Raw genomic sequence first — 17,638 nt, 5'->3', positions numbered from 1 at the left:
ATATGCGCGGTATTATCGCTCACATTACCGCAAAAAAACAAACAAACTTGAAATATAAAAATTCCCGTACGCGGCAAATACTACGGCAAAGCTGGCGGTAATGGTCTAGCGGTAATGGATGCGGCAATATTTCCGCAAATATTACCGCGTTCTTTGCTGTAACAGTACCCGCACATATTACCGCTCAGGCTTATCGCGAGCATTACCGCGAAGGGATTTATTTTAAAAAAACAGATGACCATTTGGATTGTCCTTTGCAGGACCATCCAAAAGGTCATCTATATTTTTATTTATTTTAGTTATTTTACAAAATTATTATTAATTACAACAAAATATCACAATTGGACAATACATTGAGCCAAAAAAATATTGATAATTTCATTTATATAAGTGGAATTACAATTGGGGGAGGTATTGAGCCAAAAAATGATAGGTATTGCATTTACATAAAGGGCAAAAAAAGCCCGCGTGTACAAAATAGAGTATGGTCATGTGGGATAGGGCAAACGGGGCCCGCATATACAAAATAGAGGATGCTCATGGGGGAGTTGGCGGCATTTCACGTGGAACTCCTTGACTCTGCAAAACCATGAAAAAGAAACAATTAACACTTTGTTATTTAATATTTGATATAAAATCAACAATTTGATTATTTAGATAAGATTAAACTTACATGTTGCAGACTTCTGCATGCATTTTTGAACTCCTCTCGAGAGATCATTTGATTTTCAAACAACCAACACCAAGTTTGATACTCGGTATGGTTCTCTCTATATCTCTGCACTTCTCTGGTCGGGCGACTCATGGTAATGTTATACTGACAAAAAATAGCAACCAATTAATTAAATGAAAAACATTAGATTTTTACAATAAAACTAATATTTTTACTTACATATTTGTCTTTCCAAGCCGTTTTTCCTCCCGAACCATAATGCGTAGGAGTCTGATGGGATCTGGCCTCAACTTGATGCGTATACATCCTCGCACCGGTTGCCCTTTCGTCCTCTTTCTCGCCCATAGCGGTCTCCCACTCCACATCATGGACATTTCCTGGCCGATAGCTATGCTCTGGAGACTCCATTGTCTTCTTTGCCGCTCTCCTCACACTAGATTTTTTGTTCTTCAGAAATGTTTTGACATGCTCTTGCAACCATTGCCTTGAGAATTGTTGCCCCTCAGGGTTGGGGAAACGCATGTGCATGGTTGTCTCTATATATGTGAGGTTGTAGAGATCTTGCTGATCAAATTTGAGAAAACAATTGATATATGTGGAGTGGATTAATTGGTTGACGTGTGTGCGGAATCTCCTGCCCTATGCTGTCCCGAGATCCACCATACCTCCTCTATGAACCTGGTAGTATAACCCGCGAGCATCTGGTGAAGGCATGTCATGGTCCTCATCTTCTGCTGGAGCAGGGAGCGATGACTGTGGAGGAGAATCTGTAATACTTCCCCCCCCCCCCCCCCCCCCCCCCCCCCCCCCCCCCAAAAAAAACAACAACTAGCTCCGCTCCCTCGTCGAGATCGACCGGCGCTAGCGCGCGAGCTGCCCTGACGCTGACTGCCAGAAGAGCCTCGACGTGAATCTGGGACAGAAGGTGGGATAGGTGATGGATAGGTGGACGCCCGTGGCATCGGACCCTGTGGCGTCGCACCCAACGGCGTCGGACCCTGGGGCGTTGGACCCTGTGAAGGAAAAGTTGAACCTGAAGCTGTAGTTGGAAAACTCTGCAGGTATGGAGTGCCACCAGTCGGAGTAGAGACCTCTGATAATCCAAAAGCTGCTAGCTGCGCCGGTGAATAGCATTGTGTAAGGGTCTGCTGTGAACCTAACCACTCAACCCGAAGACGCAATGCCCTCTCCACATCTGGATCGGTCACAGGTACGACAGTGGACCCACCTAGAGCGTCCCGAAACCAGTCGAACCCTGATGATGACTGCTGAGGCGACGGCTGTGAATGATAGGCAGAGAGAGCGTTGGGATATGACATCCCGTCTGCCATGAAATCCTCAATGCTACGAAAGCGTGGTGTGGAAGAAGAAGACATGGTCTGCATTTATTACGACAAAAATTAAACTAGGGTATAAAATTTGAATATATGATTAAAAATTTGCACATTGATTTTTTTCAAACATTGGATTCTCTATAGTATCCAATGTTGAAAGAATCCAATGTGGAAAGAATCCAATGTGTGTCTACAACCTATAAAAGAGTCTTGCAAAGCTTCGAGTGCTAATAAGATATTAGTGTGTGTATTGACTAATAAGAGATTATTGTGTTTATGATTAGTGTGATCGATTGCGTGATCACTTGGATTGTCATTGGGGCCTAATACGTCACCTACGACTTAATCATGGAGGTTTGTTTCTGTTTTGTGTTGATTTTTGTTTAATTTAACATAATTAGTGTGTGTTTTAGTGTTGGCTTGTTTAATTGGCTTGTGCACACACTAATTAGTGTGTGCATTGGCTTGTGTAATTGGCTTGTGCACACACTAATTAGTGTGTTTTAACATACACTAATTAGTGTGTTTTAACATACACTAATTAGTGTGTGCATTAGATTGTGCACACACTAATTAGTGTGTGTTAAAACACACTAATTAGTGTGTGCATTAGTTTGTGCACACATTAATTAGTGTATGCATTGGCGTGAATAATTGGCTTGTGCACACACTAATTAGTGTGTGTTAACATACACTAATTAGTGTGTGCATTGGCTTGTGTAATTGGCTTGTGCACACACTAATTAGTGTGTGTTAACATACACTAATTAGTGTGTGCATTGGCTTGTGTAATTGGCTTGTGCACACACTAATTAGTGTGTTTTAACATACACTAATTAGTGTGTGCATTAGATTGTGCACACACTAATTAGTGTGTGTTAACATACACTAATTAGTGTGTGTTAACATACACTAATTAGTGTGTGCATTGGCTTGTGTAATTGGACTAATCACACACTAATCACACACTAAATAGTGTGTGTATTGATCAATCACATTGGCCAATGCACACACTAATTACATACACTAAATAATGTGTGTATTGGCCAATCCAATTGACCAATGCACACACTAATCCAAAACTAATTAATGTGTGCATTGACCAATCACATTGGCCAATGCACACACTAATAGCACACTAATTAGTGTGTACATTGACCAATCACATTGGTCAATGCACACACTAATCACACACAAATTAGTGTGTGTTAATGAGCACTAATTAGTGTGTGCATTGACCAATCACATTGGCCAATGCACACACTAATAGCACACTAATTAGTGTGAATTGGCCAATGTGATTGGTCAATGCACACACTAATTAGTGTGTTATTAGTGTGTGCATTGGCCAATGGGGTTGCGCACACACTAATTAGTGTGTGCATTGACCAATCACATTGGCCAATGCACACACTAATAGCACACTAATTAGTGTGTACATTGACCAATCACATTGGTCAATGCACACACAAATTAGTGTGTGTTAATGAGCACTAATTAGTGTGTGCATTGACCAATCACATTGGCCAATACACACACTAATTAGTGTGTGCATTGACCAATCACATTGGCCAATGCACACACTAATAACACACTAATTAGTGTGTGCATTGACCAATCACATTGGTCAATGCACACACTAATTAGTGTGTGTTAACACACACTAATTAGTGTGTGCATGGCCAATCCCAAATTTAACATATTAGGTTATGCAAGTAATAAAATTTAACAAGTTTAGATTTTGCAAGTAACTAATAATTAACAAATTTAAGTTTTGGTGTGTCTTTACTTACACTTTTTGGTGTGTCTTTACTTACACTAATTAGTGTGTGTAAAGAACACATGCACTAATTAGTGTGTGTAATTAGTGTGTAAAGAACGTACACATGCACTAATTAGTGTGTGTAATTAGTGTGTGTGTATGCATGTGTATGCATGTGTGTGCATGCGTGTGTATGAGTGTGTGCATGTGTGTATGCGTGTGTGTGTGTATGCATGTGTGTGTATGCGTGTGAAAAAATCAAAAAACATAACAACAAAACTTACATGGAATTGAAACGCTTGTTGGGAGATGGTAGGAGAGTGGAAGAGTAGAGATGGTGGAGAGTAGAAGAGTAGAGATGGAGGTAGAGCTCAAGGTTGTGAGGTTCGCGCTCTCGGCTTCTATGGAAAAGACGATGAAATTCGAATTTTAGGGCTTTGAACTTCGCGGGGCACGCGGGTGCCCCTATTTATAAAAAAATTTGAAATTTGATTTTCCGCTCCTATTACCGCGAGCATTATCGCGTCTCTTACCGCAAACATTACCGTGTATATTACCGCGGCGTAAATTCGGGCCAAATAAACAGATGGCCACGTTCTGACATTATTACTATTGATCCTCACAATCTATTGGTACTATGTTTTCTATAAAATATATATAAAATGAAAGTATTTCTAGTACTTTGAAATTGATATTTTACCTAAATGGTTAATTTTTACTTTTTACTAATATTTATTAACATTCTTTGGTCATTTGATTTTAATTAGTGTATGTAATTTATTAATGTAGGTTGCTAGGGATGATTTTGGATCACGGTGGTTGGCCGAGCGATTACCATGCCCATGCGTGCGGTGCAAATGCGCCATTGCTCGACTTCGACGGATATGCTTGAGCCATATAGAAGATTATGGACTATGGGACGATCCTCGCAAGCGTGCACGAATGGAAACAAACGATCCGCGAATTGTTGTGGCTATTGACATCACCCCACATTGGCGTGTGGTTGGTGGAGGAGGGGAAAGGAGGGTGGAAGAGCGCATGCGCCAGGAATCCATTAGAGAGGGAGGAAGCACATCAAATGAGCCAAGTACTGTTGCTCCCTCTTATCCGAGTGACCACATCCCATCTCCTTACGTAGATGCAGAAGACGACCATTTGCATAGAATGGTTGAGGATCTCTTTGCACGAGAGGAGGAGCATGAACCAGAGTGTGCATGCGAAGAAGCTTTCGAGCAAACGAGGAGTGAGCTACTCGATTCGGCACACACCGCACTATATGATAGATGCTCTTACTCCATTTTAAGGGCTTCTCTCGAAGTCCTTAACCTTCAAGCGATGTTTGGATGGAGCAATGCTAGTGTCGACGCACTTTTGAGGTATGTTTACAGATTGTGAAGGATGCTTGTGGAGTGCATAAATTAGCTTCTAATGTACTTTCTTCTTGTGATAGGTTGCTAGGAAAGATGCTGCCAGCTGGCAATCACATGCCAGAGAACAGACGAAAAGCCCGCGAAGTGGTGACTACATTAGGGATGGATTATGATCGCATTCATGCTTGCATGAACGATTGTGTGCTCTTTCGTAATGAGCATGCCGATTGTGACACATGTCCATCGTGTGGGGAGCCTAGGTTCAAAGAAGGAATGCAGAGCAACAGAATTCCACGTAAAGTTTTGAGGCATTTTCCACTCATCCCTCGCATCCAACACATGTTTAGATCGAAGGGTACGAGCGAGCTTTTGAGTTGGCATGCAAAAAACCGCTCCACAGATGGTATTATGAGAATGCCAGCTGACTCACCAGCGTGGAAGCACATAGAGGACACATGGCCAAAGTTCAGGGATGAGCCTCGTCACTTGAGGATTGGGTTAGCTAGTGATGGAGTGAATCCATTTGGGCACCGCTCTACTTCATGGAGCACTTGGCCGGTGGTTGTTGTAAACTACAATATTCCGCCTTGGGAGGCAACAAAAAAGGGAAACATTTTACTATCACTTCTCACTCCAGGAAAGCACGAGGTAAAAAACATGGATGTATATCTGCAGCCTCTTATTGATGAGCTTCAAGAACTATGGAGAGGCATAGATGTCATTGACATTTCACGGCCACCACGAGACCGTAATGCCGTCATCAAGTGCATCCTCATGTGGACCATGCATGATTACCCAGGATTTGGAGAGGTATCTGGTAAGTATGCACATGTTAATTGTACTCTTTGCTTTAGGTTTATCGTCTCATGTGTAACATTTGTTTACCTCTTGGTAGGATTGGCAACATCTAAACATAGTGCGTGTCCCACTTGTGGCCCTTCCCTTGTGACAGAGAGACCTCCTCTTCTTGGGAAGGTGATCTATCCCAACAACCATCGCTTCCTACCTCCTTCACATCGTAGATATGCTCCCCCTATCAATGGAGTGCAGCCGATCCATTGGAACATGGCTGATTGGGCGAAGCATTGGGAGGAGCATCATGGTACCTCACCGCCTCCTAATGGGTTGCCAAAGGGTATGTCGAGGTACTCAATCTTCTTGTCGCTCCCCTATTGGGCTTCGTTGAAAATTCAGCACTTATTGGACCCTATGCATGTATTCAAAAATGTTGGGCAAGCTATATGGGATCACATAATTGGCAAGAAGGATTCATTGGGTGCTAGGGAAGATTTAAGAGCCATTAGACGTCTCCTCCCTTCAGCCACGCCCCGCATGGGGGAGCGGGGAAAGATTATTCTCCCAAAAGCACCGTGGATAATGTCAAAGGCATACCAAGAGCGGACAAAGCAAGTTATTGCATCCATCAGAACTCCAACGGGATATATGCGGTCACTCAAAGGTGCTTTCACAAAAACCAAAAAGGGTGGCTCCACTCAATTGTATGGATTGAAATCCCATGATTGGCATAAAATCCTTCAGGTAAGAGTAGAAAAATTTGTGGTGTCTATGTGTCCTTATATATAGGTTGACATTCACTAAGATGTTTTATTGCTTGTAGTTTGTACTTCCCATAACTATTAGTGGTTATGGGGACACTAATGTGAAGGCTGCAATATTCAAAGTGGGTGAGATTGTGAGGTAATGGGTTTTTTTCAAGTACTAGATCATGTTGTGCATGCATGAACTTTGGAATTTTTTTTCATCTACTATATAATGTTTGCCCTGTAGATTTGTGAGCTCCAAGGAGATAGAAGTAGAAGCCATACCAGTAGCCCATCAGCTAGCAGTAGAGGCAGTGTGTGCTATTGAGGATGCATTCCCACGTACAATCCTTGTTAGCCAAATACACCTATTGCTTCACCTTGTTGAGGAGATTGCCATTTGTGGGGTGGTTCACTCTAGATGGATGTTCTTCTTGGAGAGATTCTTGAAGACTTTAAAGGATTTTGTTAGATTGAGGTCACAATCGGAGGTATGCAAAATAAATACAATATAGATAGCATTTAAACGCTATGGAGTTACTAATAAAAATATGTGGTTTTAATGTTTTCAGGCGAGCATGGCAGAAGGTTGGGTGGTGCAAGAGGCATTTGTGTATGTCTCACAGTATCTCATCACAGTGGATCCATCATTGCCTCGTCTGTGGAGTGAAGAAGAGGATCCTAGGAAGCACTCAACCATTCCCAGTGGAAAAGGCTCACTCTTGGTCATGGATAGAGAGTTTCATGCCATAGTCAACAACTACTCTTTACTCAATGCCACTATCATGACCAAATGGGTCAATATGTACTTGGAAGCTCGCGCAGCTAGAGAAAGGGATAGAGATGCATGGAAAAGGTCCCATGGAGGTAGACGTGCACCTCCTTTTCCTAAAGAGCTTGCAAAATATCCTGACTTGATTCAAGTAGAGTGGATCCATAATGCCATGACCAATGCCAAAGCACAAGGAGAACAAATAAGCCCTAAAGAATGGGAGTATGCGCGAGGATGCTTGCGCAAGGTGAGTGTGTATATGTTATGTATGCATGTATGCAAATCACTTAATGAAATGCGATGTACCCTCTTATGCATTGTGATTGTAGGGTCTCATTTTCAACTCCATTTGGTCCGAAGGCCGACATTTTCGCACCCACAAGATAGATGAGCGTCGGACCACTAATGATTGTGGTGTGATGGGAAACTTTGACACAACAACAGATGAGGTCAGATATTGTGGTACTATAGAGAGAATAATCAAAGTGGATTTCAGATCTTTTCACAAAATCCTCTTTGAGTGTCGATGGTTTGCGGGTGAGGTCGAAAGACATGAAAATGGGCTCATTATGATGGATTCCACCCAATTCCATCGAGGAAAAACTGACAACTTGGTGTATCCTAGTAGTTGCGAGCAGGTAATTTAGGCTATGTGCAATTAACTTAAATTAAAAATTTAAGTTATGTATATCAGCTTATTCTTAGTGTGTGACGTACAGGTCTTTTATGTGCCATGTATATTTCAAAGAAGACTTTGGTATGTCATTCCAGTCACGCCGTGGGGTAGATCTATCTTTGCAGAGACGGACATTGAGCCAATAATTGATCCCATCATACCATCACCACAAGATGCAGAGGAAGATGTAGTAGAAGTTGAAGAAGGTCAGCCAAGCCTTACAAATAGTCATCTTGAGGAGGAGGAAGAGGGAGAAAGCAATGATGATTCTATAGGAGGTGATGGAGAGGAGGAAGAATCTCTAAATTTTTTTATTGATTTGAATACTATGGGTCTAAATATGGATCCTAGTGCTTGTAGAGATCTTATACAAGATGAGAATTAAAAAAACTCTCCATTCTTTCACTTGGTGTAGTATATGATTAATTTGCAAATGTTTCGTTATGTGCTTATGAATAGTATTTGTAATGGTTTTGTTGTGAGTTCAATGATTTATGTATAGAATTTTTAGAGTGAAAGAGAGATTAAGTGAAGTGAGCAAGCATTCTGGAGAGTGTAGGAGTTGTATTGGATTTAAATGGAAACCCGTGGGAGAGGGAGGGGGAAGGGGGTCCAGCCTGTCTTAGCGGTAATGTTTGCGGTAATGTTTGCGGCAATAATCGCGGATATTTGCGCGGTAATATGTGCGGTAAAGTTCCGCTTCTGCATCAAAACGATTCTCTCTCCTCATTTTGAATTCCTCTCTCTTGTTTTGCGGTAATGGCCCGCGGTAAACACCACGATCTCTCATAGTGGCGGCTTTTGGCCCTTGTAGGGCACCACAATTGGTATGCATTATCGACCAAGCCATTGTTGAGTACGACATGTTTATCCAAGAGCCCTCTTGCATTGTACATTCAATCAAGGTATTGCCAAGCATGAAATCTTCCTCCAAAGTCCTTGACTAACAATCTCATCGTTAATTTTGTTGCCATTTCAGTGTCGTCGATATTGCCATAGCCTTCAAGATGCTAGTATAGGTGATTGCATTTTGAGAGAGGCCCTCTCGCATCTGCTTAAGCCATAGTCGTGTTGGGCATTTTGTGCTTTCAGCGGTCTCCAATAGATAATATTCTTGTCAAGCACAACATATCCAACCAAAGCATTGCATGTCACAACACATTTGGCATTCATATTGGCTAAGATGTTGCCAAGCACAACAGGGCCCCTTTTAGCTGAAATCTCATCAAGCACTTACTGCAAGATATTCTAGAGCATGATTGAATCCCATAAATTCTCAAATGGCACATTGATTGAGGCGACCAAACCGATTACAGAAGTGGCCCTCGATGAAATTTAATCTTCTAATATCCTGGCAACCAGAGCTTCGATTGACAATCTGAAAAGACCTACGTGCTCCACAAAGTGAGCATTTCAGGCCCATATATTCACTTCTTTCCTGATCCCACATTTGTAGTTTCCCAATCCAGTATAGATGTGCAATCAACCCCAACTTCAAATTAGCATGACTTCTTCACCATAGCTCCAATTGATGAGCCGTAAAGAAAGGCCGATAGAAAACTTCAAGAATTGTAGTTCTAGATCATAATCTCTCATCTGTGATCAACTCAAGCATACTCCTTTTTAGATTCATCAAGGCATCTCTTCGTCCTTTATAGTCGCATCTGGCATTTATTAATCGTAAAACTAGCTTGTTAGCAAGCCCTGAACATTGATCAGTAATCAGGTAAGCTTCAATTAAACTCAATGTGCATCTTCCTAGTGTCTTTCTTAGCATGGTAGCGGAGCTGCACGATAGTGCATGCATTTACTTCATCTCTGATCCCTCATCTATAGTTTCCCAATCCGGTATCGATTTGCAATCAATTCCAACTTCAAATTGGCATAACTTCTTCACCATAGCTCCAATTCATGAGCCATACGGACAAGCCCGTACGGCACCTTGAGCACTGAAATTCTAGTTCGTAAACTCCTATTTTTTATCACCTCATACCTACCCATTTCTAGTATAAAAAACATAGATCTTGGCCCTTTAAAGCCGCAGCTGGCATACATTCAGCATTGCATGTTCAAGCCATGGTCAGTGCTCAGTAAACATATAGACTTCAAAGAAGAAAAACTTGGACCCCCTTGCCCTTTTTCCTATCATGGACGTGGAGTGACACGACATCCACCCCCTTTGAACATGCACATCATCTAGCATGTGCCCATCTTTTCCATTAATTTGCATCATCAAAAGCTTCATCAGACACATCGTCTGATACATACATATCATCATCATCCCTTGATTGCTAATCTAAGATTTGATCCTCCAAATTGAACTCACCTTCATGTCTCTTGAACAGTTTGATCCTTTTCCCTACAATAGGCACTCTAAGCTCAGTGCCATCAAGCTCACATAATTTATATGTTGCATTATCATAAACATGAAGTACAACATACAATCCATACCAACATTTGACCATCTTTCGTGTAGCCGAGTATTGGTTTTCCAAGCTACTGTCATAAACAAGTACCCAATCTCCATCTTTGATAGCATATGGCCGTAGTCTATGCTTCTAATCAAATGCTGCTTTATTCTTCAACCTTGCCTCCTTGAGATTTTCTTTGGTTTGCTCAATATCTTCTCGATGCCTCTCAAGTTGGTGAATACACAAAGCAAGTAAATCTTCTGTAGACATACCTACTTCCCATGGCATTATATTCCAAGACATAAGTACCTCCTTTGTAGGCAAAATGGGTTTTTGTCCATGCATCAATTCAAATGGCATATAACCTGTAACTGAACTATGAGAAGTGCGATCATCCCATAAAGAAAAAGATAGCAGCTTAGTCCAATCACCAATATGTCCTCGGCATACCTTTGCTAAAGCCTTAACAATAGACGGATGCCCTCTTTCACTTTTCCCATTACCTTCTGGATTGTATGTCGTAGTAAGAGACACTTTGATGCCCAAACAAGCAAATAACTCATGAGCTTAACTGCATCCATCTCTCCTCTATCAATAGTGATTTTACCAACACAACCATACATCTTTGAGAAAAAATTTACACATAAAACTTGTAGCTTTTGTATGGAAAGCTCTCCCTTCAACTTGGTTTGTAAGATCTTCTCTAGCAAGAAATATACCTCATCTACCAAACGCCTATTGGCATTGTAATCAAATATACTACCCACTTGTAATGCATAGCTAGTGGATAAGTAGGATGTAATCCATCTCGATTTTGTACATTAGAATACTACTTGCATACTAAACAAGTATCCACAAATTGAGAACCATATTTGTACATATCCTTCCACCAGTAGCAGTCCTTGATTTTGACAAAAGTTTCCCATGCCCCTCTGTGTCCAACCCATAAGCTTTCATGAAACTCTTTAATCACCTTCTGTTGAGTTGCTTTATCACAAACAACCCACTGTGGTACCCCTCTTGAACGCTTTGGTTGCTTCCATAGATGATCATCCTTTAAAAAATAGCCATAAGCCTTTTCCTAATCCTCTTATACTCTTGATCACTCCATCCCTCTTGCCTGGTAAGAGTGCTGAGGTAATGGCCTATCAAAATCCATTATCTATTGTACATCTCTTCAGAATAAACTTCAAAAAAACACAAGCATGAGTACCATCGCGTGCATGTAAATGAGAAGAGGTGTATAACCTTAAGCCCACATCATCACTGGTGGTAAGCGTCTCCTCTTTATCTTTATATCTGGTGCTAGACAACATATCTTCTACAAGGTTATCTTTGCCTGCAATGTGACAAAGGGCTTAAGATACTTAATAAAGGCTATCCATCACAATGTTGCAATGTTCGGAGTAGTGTAGTTTTCAATTATCCCTATCAATGGTAAACTCTACCACAATTGAAGCACCTATGAAATATTCTTTGTTGGACCTCAGGGCAGTAGAAACACCCCAAGTTCTCTCTTAACCTGTGGGTAACCTCTTTGACGAGGATTAAGCACTTTTTCTCCAAATCGGATTGCATACATGTACCCATCTTCATTATCTTGATCTATAGTCCACCCAAGACCAGTTGGACTATTGTCAACGGTTAAGATGAGTAGCCTTCCACACTTATAGTCAACCTTTCTCAAAATAGGCGCCTCAAGAAGCATCATTTTCAATTTTTTGATGGCCATCGTATGAGCTTCTTCCCATACAAACCTTTTACCCTTCCTTATCAATTGATAAAGCACCTCTGCAACATGTGCAGTGTGCGACAACCAAATACGATAAAATACACATGCACCCAAAAACCTTCGAACCTCAGTAACCGATGTGCATATTTCTTTCATCTTCTATATAATAGCTTCAACTTTAGCTGGACTTGGTCGTCTTCCATCTAGGCCACACATATGCCCCACAATTAGAACCTCTTTTTGCCCTGAAAGTGTCAAGTTAACTTCTTCAAGCCTAGATAAAATGGAATCACAATCAGCAATATTGTGGGCATCGAATTGTTGGCACCCCTCTGATCTTTTATCTCATCTTTGAACCCTTCTTCACATCCCTTGATCGGAAAATCATCGATGAAAGGCATTGTAACATGAGGAATAAAATCTCTCAGTGCCTTATTTATGCCATTCATCATGTGGGCTACAGAGTTAGTAGCACCCTGTGGTAGAGTGCACATCCTTACCAACTCAAGAGGTCTACAGATTGAAGAAAGATCCTTGCTCTCAAAAGCAAGCTAAGAGAGTTTTTCAGCACAGTGGTTGGAGGGCTATATCATATTTTTTTAAAAAAAACAAGCAATTAAGCGTACGATGTGCAGCGGCCAACCAGGTCACAAACCCAGACAGAACCTATCATGGTGGCAACATTGTAGATACAGAGTGGGAGTGAGAAATACTAGAAAAGGGCGCGCAAACAAGTTGCAATGGCCTCATCCTATAGTCAAGGGCGTGATGCTTGGGCCAGACAGATTTAAACTCCCACACACTATGGTTCGGGAGGCAAAGCAACTTGGAAGGACAAATATATAAGTTTTTTTGAACTGGAGCCTAAACTCATTTAAAAAATGTTTTAGTTTATGAATTTCTTTTTTTATCGCTAACTTAGAAAAATATCACTTTGAGTCGCCTGAGCAAAGAGATAATCAAGTATCGAGAGCGGCACACATAATTTGATACTTGGTGATGATTGTTGGAGAACCATCACATCTTTCGCGAGCAATTCTACTCAACAGTCGGATCTCTACAGGCGGTAAGTGTGAACAAATCCTATTGTATTAATTGTTTTGAGTTATTAATTTGTTTAAATTGATTTTGGTTAATGTAGAGTGAGGGTGATCAAAGGTATGCATTTGTGGACAAGGAGGAGGAGGAGGAGGAGAACAAGGACTTGAATAGATAGATAATTTTTGTAGTTCTCTTTTAAAGTGCAAATGTGGCACACAAAAAAAATCTACGAGGACATGACTATACAATGCAACTAAAATTTTGATCTTATTTATAATTTTTTTAAATTATTACTCTAGTTTTGTACTTTACATTGTCAGGGTAAGGTATATTAAAAGTCTATTGTTTTTTTTTTAGTACACTTTTCAAAATGCAATTGATGTTTCATATGTGTCAAAAATGAAGGTGCTCACCTTTATTTTTTAAAAGATGTATAGCAGTAATAGATGAGATAATAGTAGCGCATATATATCCGCTACTATTATCATGTTGACAAACCATTGTTGTGCTTGTTGCCGCCTCTATTATTGTCAATGCAATGTTTTCTCTCTCCATTTATTTTGTTAATCCATGTTAATAACGGTGGTTCTCAATTTTTAGTCTTATAGTGTAATAAGGCAGCTTATGGATATTGTCCAAGATGTTTATCGTGACTAATGCTAAAATCCAAAACCTAATATGTTAAACTTACTTTATATCCACTTACAAGTTTTAAAAAATAGAGAGCATGGTTTTTTTTTTGGTGTGTGTGTGTGTGTGTGTGTGAGAGAGAGAGAGAGAGAGAGAGATTGTTTTATGGACCGTATATAAATGACGCTTTAATTCTCCTTTCTACATCCAACCATACACTCATCTATTCTCCAAAAATCAAGCAAAGAATTATGTGTATATAGATTGAAGTGCAAAGGAAAAGTACAGCTTGTTCAATTTTCTCGCTCGCTTTGTTTGTTTTGCTTGGCTTTTTGGGTTCGGTTCTAGATAATCTTCTATCCTATCGGGTCACTTTCTTCGAAATTAAAAATTGAAACGCGGTTGATAGACTGTTGAAAATTAGACTTGACCTAGTTGTGGTTAGGTGGAAATAGTAAAATATGGGGATAGAAAATAAGAATATACCCATTTAGAGGCAAAGCAATATAACTAAGAGTTGTCGTGATTCACACATATAGCACGAACATAAATCAATTGCCGCACATGAGCTGAGATGCTCTCGAGGACTGATTTTGACATTCGGGTATAACTTTAATTAAGGTCGAGGTCGGTCGACGACTTAAGTAAATAGCGTTGTTTGTCTTCAAACTTAAACAATATAGTGTTTATAAAGCTTGAGCGCGTGCAAAGGAACAATTTTGAGAGCTATATTTATGCAATGCCGTGGAGGCATGTAATAAGTTCATGGCTCCCAATTTATAAGCGGAGGAATCTTGTCTCAAGCAGCTACAATTAAAGTGATTTATCATGTGTCTGTTGTGGTTTATACACAAGAAGTTTTGGACAGATTCTCACAATAATTCCCACATTTTGACTTAACGCAACATCATGAGCTTCTGTGAGGGAGGCACGGCATACCTAGCTAGGTACGATTGGGGGCAGGGGACCGCCGGCCCGGTGGGGGGGGCCGGCGGTCCCTTGCCCCCAATCGTACCTAGCTAGGTATGCGGTGCCTCCCGAGCAGAAGCTCATGATGTTATGCATTGTATGAAAAACACTGAAAAGTCTCCCTTTTCCTACATGAGAAAATTTCTAAATCTTCTTGTGATAGTGCTGGCACTCCACAATATACTAGTCTTGTGGTCGTCATCGACTGCAAAATATTGCACTGCTTTGCAATTCCAGTATGCCTCATTCCAAGATGAGGTAGTTGTTGGCACCAATACGAATGCTATCTTTGCCACCTCCTTCACCTTCCAAATCATCACAACGCGCCCCTTTCCCAACTGCGGTAGCGGCATGGCCTTCTTCATCGCGGATATTTCTCAGCAAGCCCCATGCGACAGTGACACTAAAGGCTCCCTGGGCCTCCTCAACCCCTCTACGTTGTCTTCTGACGCTATGTCTTCCAGCAGCATCGTTTTTGCCATGGAGTTCTACACCCACATCAGCGCCTCATTCCTTGACCCCAGCGCCAGCCACATCGGAATCGATGTCAACGCGTTGCGATCTCTTAATGTCGCGGACACCACTTCCTCTTTGTACCCACAGCTCTTCCTTTACAACAACAGCACCTTCACAACCTAGATTGAGTACGATGCGTCCATGCAACTCATCCAAGTCTGGATGGCCAATGTCAGCAGGTACTAAATTCTTCCTGTCTTTCAATAACGTAAAGAAGGTCAATTCTCTTCACTGGAAGAATATAGGGACGTAGTCGATCAAGAAATGTGTGTGACTTGGACACATGAAGAACTGAATTAATATCTATAAATGTTGCAGTGCGAGCACCAATTCTTCAAGGGCCGGCCAATATGATCTCGTAGATCGCCGAATTACCCTTGCTTGCAATTGCAATATAATCTCTCCGCCGTCTTCTCGCAGAAACTCATGTATATGGGTTTCTCAGCCATAAGCGCACCCTCATATCAAGGCATGGAAGGACATGCAATTTACTCATGGAGCTTCAGCAATGAGCTTGTAATCATTTATACCCCCCAGTCGACCAACTCCTGGCAGGAAATTCAAATTGTATGTGGCTCTTATACCGGTGGCAGTGACAGCACTAGTACTTCTCATCCTCGTCATGGTGCTGGCGCTTCTGCTAACGCACAGGCGGAATCAAATCAGAAGGCGCGCTTCTGCTGCGGCGCGGGTAGAGAATGCAATCCAGACGGCCCGCCCTTTCAGGTACAAAGAGCTAAGGAAGGCTACCAATGGGTTCGATGAGAGAAAAAAAGTGGATGAGGGTGGCTATGGAAGCGTGTACAGAGGCATCCTAGCAGATGGCTCGGTGGTGGCCGTGAAGAAGCTAAGGCAGAGCTTGACACTGGAGGCCCAGTACTGCGCAGAGGCGAGCATCATCAGGAAAGTGCGGCATCGCTACTTGCTGCAGCTACAAGGATGGTGCTACGAGGATGGGCAGGAGGCGCTACTGGTGTCGGCAAACATGGGCAAGGGCAGCCTGGACGGCTACCTCTTCGACACCAGCTAGAAAAAGAAGCTGGCAGGTAACACAGCGGTGGAGCAGACGGAGATGCGGATGCGGATTTTGAGGCAGATGGCGGAAGCGTTGGAGTACCTGCACGGAGGGTTGGAAGAATGTGTGCTGCACCGAGAGGTGAAGGCGGCCAATGTGCTGCTGACCAATTCTTCTAACAAGAAGCAGGTGGAGGCCAGGCTCAGTGATTTTGGGCTGGCTCGGTTGGTGAGGCACGAGGGGGGGCAGTGGCCATGACCGCCGCGGGAACGCCAGGGCACATAGCGCCGGAGGTGATCTTATACTGTGGCATGGTTACAGACAAGGTGGATGTGTTCAGCTTCGGCGTGCTGGCATTGGAGACGACGTGTGGGCGGCGGGCCATGTCCAAGGATTATACGCAGCACCACATCTATGATTGGCTTTGGTCCACACTAGGCAACATCGACCAATCTGTAGGCATCAGTGACCAATAGCTCCGCCGGGTGCTTGACCCCATCCTAATCACCCTTGGAGACAATGACGTGGTGGCGCAGCAGGTCCTGCAGGATTGACGCTGCGTGGTGCATGTGGGATTGATGTGCTGCCATGCTGCTGCTGCCTGTCATCCCAGCATGAAGGAGGTCAGCCACGCTTTGGAGAGCAGATGTCCGCTTCCCCTACCCCAAGTCAAGCCCCCCTTGCCTTTTGTGTCCAACGTCAGACGTGCTATTAATACATCCTCTACAAGCAGTGACTCAGGCCCAGTTGCTTCGCTACTATCTGCGCCCCGTTAACCTACACCTGCATCTCCACGGCATCTATACTAGCTCCTTAATGTTCTCTCATTCATCCGTTGGTGTGCAAATTTTCCTCTTCAAAAAATGGTGCTGGTATATATAATTTTTCCTTGAGGTTACAGTTATCAGTGTTCGGAAAAAACCATTTTCCCAAACATACAAAAAAAATTCTTGAATTTGCCAAGAGGAAATTTTAAAAAATTAGGGTATTTTTTCTATTTTGGGTCGAAATTTCTCAAGTGGCATTTTGGAAATTGAAAACGGCACGATATTAAGCAGAGACACATTTTTCCAGAACACCGCATTTACAAGTCGTGAGTAGTGACAAAGGACCTTTAGCTTTATAGGGTAATTAAACATTGTAAGGATAGGCCTTCCCAATCTCTAAAAAATAAAAATCCGAGGAGATGAGCATGC

At 42.0% G+C, this 17,638-nt stretch overlaps 1 pseudogene; it reads left to right on the top strand.

The window, feature by feature from the left end:
• The first annotated feature begins 15,853 nt into the window (after nucleotides 1-15,853).
• On the top strand, nucleotides 15,854-17,256 carry LOC147455601 (L-type lectin-domain containing receptor kinase VII.1-like; annotated as a pseudogene).
• The last annotated feature ends 382 nt before the right edge of the window (nucleotides 17,257-17,638 follow it).

Source organism: Adiantum capillus-veneris, chromosome 6 (assembly GCF_014529385.1).
Source record: "Adiantum capillus-veneris isolate H3 chromosome 6, ASM1452938v2, whole genome shotgun sequence".
In the NCBI taxonomy this organism is placed as follows: Eukaryota; Viridiplantae; Streptophyta; class Polypodiopsida; order Polypodiales; family Pteridaceae; genus Adiantum; species Adiantum capillus-veneris.
This window is presented reverse-complemented; position numbering and strand designations above follow the sequence as displayed.